The 8,270-nt window shown below is 49.6% G+C and overlaps 1 long non-coding RNA gene across 1 annotated transcript in view; it reads left to right on the forward strand.

The window, feature by feature from the left end:
- Positions 1-2,434, forward strand: part of LOC109298191 — an 8,489-nt gene extending 6,055 nt beyond the window's left edge. Inside the window, exon 4 of the long non-coding RNA XR_002097520.1 lies at positions 2,187-2,434. This is a non-coding gene — a long non-coding RNA (uncharacterized LOC109298191). The remainder of the gene's footprint in view (positions 1-2,186) is intronic.
- Positions 2,435-8,270: the final 5,836 nt, after the last annotated feature.

An 8,270-nucleotide genomic window follows, 5' to 3' on the forward strand; every position in this document is an offset into this window, starting at 1 on the left:
TCTCTCCCCCCTCCCCCAAACACAACAGATTTACCAGATGGAGGCAGCTGTCAGCTGCCTGTTTAGTCTATGGTCGAGTCTCTGAATCATCCAAATCTTTTCCAAATATTTTTCCAAATGGATTCAGATACTTCAAATTGATTCAGAGCTTTTACTTGGTTTCCCAATGCGATTAGGATTTGGAGATTTGGTCCCCAAATCATGCCAAATCTCCTCCAAATCGAATCAGCTACAGAAGCTTTGCACAGCCCTAGTATCTAACCTAGCCGCCATCCCCCAGTTCACTAGGAACTATCCAAGTTTATTCATTTTATCTGACAAATATTTAATGCAAGTTTCAGTAAGCCAGTTTCAAGTTGAGAGTCTGAGACTGACCTCAGCAATGTCTAGCTCATGGTCTGGTGGTCAAATCATTTTTTGAGAAGGGAGAGATACACTTTCAAATACCTTCTACATAAAGTAGAGACCTAGAAACTGTCTCCTGTTCTCTGGGCACATGCTACTATTATTGAGCTAAAAGTTGAGAGGACATATAATACCTACTTTACTTCCAGCAGGCACATATAAAAGGTTACCCTAAGATACTATAGATGGAAATACATCCCATACTGTACATAGGGGGACAAAATTGTGGCTACAGTAATGCCACTTCATCATGTAAAGGTCAAATCCACCTCCTATAACCAAAGTAAAAATTTGTTCTAAGCCCTCAGAAATCTAGAAAAGAGAGAAGGATCTTTCCTAAAGTGTTATCATTTTTGTTAATGTGCAAATATTTCTCCTACCCCCCAATGGTGTCACTGCTACTCCCTTCATAATCATGGGAATAGATTCTGTGATGGCACAGATGTACAGTACAGTATAATATAATCCAAAAGAGATATGCTTGTTTATTTGTTGCAACTGAAATAATAACTAAAAATAGGGCTCCTCAGACCTATAGGTGCTTAACCCACCATTAACAAGTAATGTTTGGGATTACAGAATAGTAGAAAACTTCACAGAGCAGGTGTAATAAGACCTTGCTGACATGCTTTTGTACATCAACACTGGGGGCAAAACAAATCCAAATGCAATATGCCAAGACAACACTGTTTGCTTTAAAAACTGTGCATTGTTGAAAAAAAGCAGACTTGGGGTAAATATCCCAATATACCATATTCACCCAAGAAAATGCTGAATTTAAGATGATTCCCCCCAGTATTAGATACTATACATGGAAAATATATACATCTGTTATCTGCATATAGTATCTAATTATTGGAAGGTTGTAAATTTGCCCTCCACAACCACTGTGGAGAAGTAAAAGCAGTGGCAGGGGGCAGGTGATGGGGAGACAGGCAGTAGGAAGGTGGTGGGGAGATCACAGGGGGGCAGACAGTGGGGGATAGGCAAATGGAGGGAGCAGAGAAGGACCTACAACACCAAGGGGTTTCTCTTTGGATGGGCAAAGTTTATGTACTATCTTTATCTTAGGGCTCTTGCAGTCTTTTCTTTTATATTATTCTAATTATTTGAGCTACTAATATTATACAGCATTGTATATAGTTACTGGGTCAAGTTTTTTCAGCAGCTACAGTGGATATCATTATTGACCTGAAGACCACTGAGATGTGCACATTAGGTACTGATATAACACTACTTTATCTGGAAGATTAAATAAAACAATACAATTATGATCCAACAAAGAGGAGGAAAGCAACACAAAATGATCAGAATTAATATTTCTCACACAGTCCACTGCATGCAAGGGATCAGAATCAGGTAAGGCAGTGGATGATTACATTCCTGCTGCTCACGAAGAGGGAAAAATTAATGGGGAGTGTCGTAGTAAATGGTAACTTGGGCAGCAGCGACCATGAGATGATTGAGTTCAGGATTCTGAGGAAAGGAAGGAAGGAGAGCAGCAGAGTTTGGGCCCTGGACTTCCGAAAAGTAGACTTCCATTTGCTCAGGGAATTCATGGGCAGGATCCCCTGGGAAGCCAGTCTGAGAAGGAGAGGAGTCCAGGAGATCAGGCTGTATTTTAAAGAAACCTTACTTAGAGTGCAGGAACAAACCATCCTAATGTGCAGGAAGACTAGCAAGTATGGTAGAAGACCAGCTTACCTTAGCAGGGAACTCTCCAGTAAACTAAATCATAAAAAGAAAGCTTATAAGAAGTGGAAACTTGGACAAACACCTAGGGAGGAGTATAAGAATATTGCTTGGGCATGCAGGGATGACATCAGAAAGGCCAAAGAGCAACTGGGGTTGCAACTAGCAAGGGACATGAAGGGTAACAAGGAGGGTTTCTACAAGCATGTAAGCAACAAGAGGAAGATTAGGGAAAGTGTGGGGCATCCTTACTAAATGGTGGAGGCAACTAAGTGACAGATGATACAGAAAAAGCTGAAGTACTCAATGCCCTTTTCACCTCAGCCTTCACAGGCAAGGTCAGCTCCCAGACTACTGCACCTGGCAGCACAGTTTGCGCAGGAGGTGAGCAGCTAACAGTGGTGAAAGCACAGATTAGAGACTATTTAGAAAAACTGGACATATACAAGTGCATGGGGCTGGATGGGATACACCTGAGGGTGCTGAGGGAGTTGGCTGATGTGATTGCAGAACCACTGGCCAACATCTTTGAAAACCTGTAGTGATCAGGAGATGTCTTGGATGACTGGAAAAGAGCAAACATAATGTCCATATTTAATACAGGGAAAAAGGAGGATGCAGGGAACTCCAGAGCAGCCAGCCTCACCTCATTTCCTGGAGAAATCATGGAGCAGATCCTCAAGGAATCCATTTCTAAGTACTTGGAGGAGAAGAAGGTGATTAGGAGCAGTCAGCATGGATTCACTAAGGGCAAGTCATGAAGTCTGACCAACCTGATCGTCTTCTATGATGAGATGACTGGCTCTGTGGATGTGGGGAAACCAGTGGATGTGGTGTACCTTGATTTTAGCAAGGCTTTTGATACAGTCTCCCACAGCATTCTCATAAACAAGCTAAGGAAGTGTGGGCTGGATGAATGGATGGCAAAGGGAATAGAAAACTGGCTGGAGCACTGGGCTCAAAGGATAGTAATTAATGGCTCAATGTCTAGTTGCCAGCCAGTATCAGAAGGAGTCCCAGGGGTTGGTCCTGGTGCTGGTTTTGTTCAATATCTTCATAAATGACCTAGAACAGGGGTGGGCAAAATGTAGCTCATGGGCCAGATGTGGCCTGCCAGGCCATTCTATCTGGTTCGTGGGACCCCTAAAAAAATTAGAAAATGAATAGTTATCTGCCCCTGGCTGCCTGTCATGCAGCTTTCGATGGCTTGCCAAAACTCAGTAAGCGGCCCTCTGCCTGAAATAGTTGCCCGCCCCTGACCTAGAAGATGGCATTGAGCAGGGGAAGGCAATTATTTTGGCCGGAGGGCCACTGACTGAGTTTTGGCAAGTCATTGAAGGCCACATGACAAGCAGCCAGGGGCAGATAACTATTAATTTTCTAAATGTTTTAGGGGGTTTGTGGGCTGGATAGAATAGCTTGGTGGGCTGCATCTGGCCTGTGGGCTGCATTTTGCCCACCCCTGGCATAGAGTGTACTCTCAGCAAATTTGAAGATGACACCCAGCTGGGGCGGATGGGGAGTAGTAGATATGCTGGAGGGTAGGGCTAGGATTCAGAGTGACCTAGACAAATTAGAGGACTGGGCCAAAAGGAATCTCAGGTTCAACAAGGACAAGTGCAAAGTCCTGCACTTAGGATGGAACAATCCCATGCACTGGTACAGGCTGGGGGCTGATTGCCTGGGCAGCAGCTCTGTAGAACAGGATCTGGGGGTTACAGTGAACAATAAGCTGAATATGAGCCAACAGTGTGCCCTTGTTGCCAAGAAGGCTACTGTCATATTGGGCTGTATTGGTAGGTGTGTTGCCAGTAGGGCAAAGGAAGTGATTACTCCCATTTATTCAGTCCTGGTGACGCCACATCTGGAGTACTGTGTCCCGTTTTGAGCTCCCTACTGCATAAAGGAAGTGGACAAATTGGAGAAAGTCCAGTGGAGAGCAACAAAAATGGTGAGGGGGTTGGGGCACATGACTTTTGCCACCTGGAGAGGGGTGGCTGGGGGAACTGGACTTATTGGGTGCGTCCAGATGAGCATGCACGTGCTTCTTGCAGCATCTCAAAGCCCTTTGGGATGCTGCAAGAGGCACATGCGGGAACAAAAAAACATTTCCCATGCTGCAAATTTGCAGCACAGGGACAAAATTAGAGCCCTGGATATCCAGGGGTCAAAAAATACCCTAGGGGGAAAAAGCGGGGCAGGGCACGGTCCAGAACAGTGCCCTGAGACAACTGGAGGCTTGGTTCTCCACACAGACGCTCTGGTAGCCAGTCAGGGCGTCTCTATTAGGGCTTTGCAAAGCTTCAGGTGCTGATTCAATTTGGAGATTTGGCCCAATTCAGTGGCCAAATCTCCAAAATCTGAACTGAATCAGTGGACCAGGTAAATGGTCTAAATTGATTCAAAGCTCTCCGAATTGATTTGGAAAAGATTTGGAGAGCTTTGGTGATTTGGGCAGTCCTCACCCACTGCAGCAGGGAGCTGGACACAGACACTGAGCTGGTACGTAGGGGGCGGAGGAGGGGAGGCTGGGGGAGGGGACCATGGGGGGCAAGCTTCCCTCCAAGATGTGTGCAGCTGCGCATGATTTAAAATCTTGCTTTGCATTAAGTTTTTAATGCCGCGCACCCGCCCAGAGAGGAGGTGGGCATGGAGTGTGGCGGAAACACCGGGGCCAGCGCGGGAAACTTACCGGAGGTAAGCTCCTCACTCCTCAGGCAGTGGCTCCTCCCCGAAGTGAGGTGGGGGCAGAGATGGGGGCAGGAGCAGAGATGGGGGCTGCCTCCTCACAGCACTGGGGAACTGCTCCGGCAGGTTTCTTTACTTTGTTGTAGCCGGAAATTCTGGGCATCACCCCTTCCGCTGCATGCGGTGTGCTGGGGCATTCATTTAGTTACTGGCTGAGTGGGGGAGGAGTTGCCAGCTCCACTCCTGCCCCAGCCCTGGCCCCGGCTCCAGCCCCGGCCCTTGCCTTGGCCCCGGGGAGGGATCAGGGGGCTCTGGAACTACATCCTGCAGGGGGTCCCCAGAGATTGTGGGCTGGCCCTGCATGTGATTTCCCCCCTCATACAAATTTTACACCACTGTGAGTTTCTATTTTTCAATTAAGTGACTGCTGATTTGCAAAGGCATAGTTGAAAAGAAAATATGGGTCTGTAAACACCATAGAAGGAAACCATTGCATGTAAACAGTTCACATGACTTCTAGTGGTGCACAGACCACTATTAGTGCTTTCTTTATTTTACTTTTCTTAGGCACAATGTTTGGGTAAAGCTATTTAATTTAAAATGTAAGTACCTATAGGAATTTCTTCATCAATACACACTCAAGTACAAATAATTAGATTCTCCTCTTGCATATATTAATTTGTATCATCACTCTACTGAGGTTATGCTGGTATCTGATTTTGTGTGAGGGGAATCAGACCCTAACCCTCTAGCTGTTTGTGACAACTGACAATTTTAACTCTTAAATCTATTCATGAAAGTATAATACACCTTAAACACAATATCTTGCTGCTGTTCTTGAGACACATTGCAGAGCCCACCAGGCTTATTCAAACAATATGTAAGAGTGCTTTAGCAGAACCCAGTTACTATTCAAGTAGTTATATGTTTGTTATGCTGTTAACAGGAGCGGACCAAAGTGGTGTGCTCATGGACCGAAGCGGTGTGCTCACGGATCGCTACACTTTAGAGGGAACATGGTTGGTGGGGGATCCCTGCCAGGCCTAATCCCCTGCCTGCTCCCCCAGCACCCTCCATGGCTGTCCTGCCTGCCCCAGCTTCCGGCCCTTTAAAAAAAAGCCCTCACTCACCAAGTGTTTCTGGGCAGGGTGGGAGATCCCCACTGGCCCATGCCGTGTGGGGGACTCTGTCATGAGCCCCCCAATCCACGCTCGCTGTCCCAGCACCCCCATGGCTTCTCCACCTGCCCCAGCTCCTGCCCTTTAAGAAAAAACCGAACCCAGCCCTGGACTCACCAGCTGCTGCAGCAGCCTTGGAGATTCTGGAGGATCATGCAGAGCCCCCCACATGGCACAGGGCAGTGCGGGGCAGCAAGGACTGCCCCCTGCTGGGCGGGAGCAAGTGATTCCAGGGTTGTTGTTCTTTTTAAATGGCCAGGAGCTGGGGCAGGCAGGGCAGCCAATGGGGGGGGCTGGGACAGTGGGTAGGGGTTGGAGGGCTTGTGGCAGAGATCCCCACATGGTGTGGGGCAGTGGGGGGCAGCGGGGGTTGCACCCCCACCTGGCAACACCTGGTGAGTGGGGGCTTTTTTTTTCCCAAAGAGCTGGGGTGGGTGGGGCAGCCATTGGCTGGGAGAGCAGGGGGGGATGGGGCCTATGTGATTCAGAGATTCAGCTGATTCAGCAGCAGCCGAATCTGAAAATCAGATTTGGCCGAATCGATTCGGGACAGTGATTCAACTCACCGAATTGAATCGCTGTCCTCAGAATTGGCTGAATCCAAAGTGAATACTATTCGCTTCATGCAGACCTAGTCTCTATGGCTGACACTTGCCCTGAAGCATGCTGCTTGCCTGTGCAGGGCAGGCAGTGTGCCAGTCACAGGGAGCTGGATCTGGGCTCTGTGCCAGTAAGTAGGGGGTGGGGAGTGGGGCTTAAAGAGGGGAGGGGAACCATTGGAGGACCCCTGCCAGATCCATTACCTGCCCGCTTCCTGAGCCCCCTGGATTGCTGCCCTGCCCAGCCCCATCCCCTACCTCCCCCTCAAGTCTCCCGATTGCTGCCCTACCTGGCCCCATTTGCTACCTTCCACTGAGCCCCACCAATCACTGCCTCATTTGGCCCCAGCATCCCGGCAATTAAAAAAAAAAAGCCCCGTACTCATTGGCAGTAGCAGCTGCTGTTGGGGTCACTAGGGTCTTGTGGCAGAGCTGTCTGCACAACACAGGGTAGCTGGGGCAGTGAGGACTGGCCTTGGCCATGTGGCACGCACACTGCCACTTCCTCATTGCATGGGTGTGGCCCGGGTTGGCAGGGTGCTATGTGGCTCTGTGGGCTGTTAGGTAGCTGGGGCCACTCAGGCTGAGTGGTGCCAGGCCCCAAGTGACAGCCACAGCAGCCCCAGCTGCCCGACAATGCGTAGAATTGTGTGGTGCCCTGCCAACCCAGGCCACACCTGCGCGATGGGGCAGTGGCAGTGAAGGTGCCAGGTGGCTGGGGCCGGTCCTCACTGCCCTGTGCTGTGTGACAGGGTTCTGCCATGAGTGACCCTGACAGCATCTGCTACAGCCGTTGAGTGCGGAGCTTTTTTTTTTTTTTTTGAATCCTGGACTGCTGGGGTTGGCGGGGCACCAGGGACAGGGCTGGGTAGGGGCAGGGTGATCGGGGAGTGACCCCACAGCTGCTGCTACTGCTGGTGAGCGCAGGGATTTTTTTTTAAAGTGCTCGGAGGCTGGGGCCAGGTGGGGCAGCCATCAGGGCTCTGGGGATGCAAGCAGGGGATGGGACCAGCTGGGGCCAGGCAGGGCAACCATGGCGGGGGGGGGCTGCAGGAGCTGGCAGGGCAGCAATCCAGAGGGCTGGGGGAGCAAGCATGGGTGAGGCACATGGGCCCTGCAGGGGGGGGAGGTGGTAGCTCCTGCAGGGGCCATGTGGCCCCTCTTGTGGGGGCTGTGGCCCCTGTGGGAGTTCTGTGGGGGGCAGTCTGTGAGCTGTGTGTGGGGGGCTGCACCCTGCGGGGGGCAAGGGACTCACCCCTCCTGAGCAGCCCCACCCCGCAATCCTCCTGCAATCAACCCACACCTACCCATATACCCCACAGTGTCTCATATCCCTCCACAGCCACCCACCCCTCTTCCCATCTCTCTTCTGCAAACCCCACATCCCCCCAGCACACACCCTGCGTGCCCAGTTGCCAGATAGGATGAGACCTTCTGTGGCTGCAGGGTCAGCTGTCCCCATATCCTGGTTAGTGAAGGGGTCAGGGGGAGCTCTAACTGCTCTACAGTAAGAAAACTAAAAGCAAACAGCAAAACATATGTATTTAGAATTCATTTTATTATGATGATAGAGACACTGGTAGGCTTCCAAATTGCTTTAACACTGTAGATATACTAATAAAACATTGGCCAACTGATCACTGTCTCTCTGTCTCTCTCTCTATATAGTGGTCTTTTGTTTTAATTGTGGCAGAACATGGATTTGGGG

This window comes from Gavialis gangeticus, unplaced genomic scaffold (genome assembly GCF_001723915.1).
Source record: "Gavialis gangeticus isolate Ggan-Ray unplaced genomic scaffold, GavGan_comp1, whole genome shotgun sequence".
Taxonomy (NCBI): domain Eukaryota; kingdom Metazoa; phylum Chordata; order Crocodylia; family Gavialidae; genus Gavialis; species Gavialis gangeticus.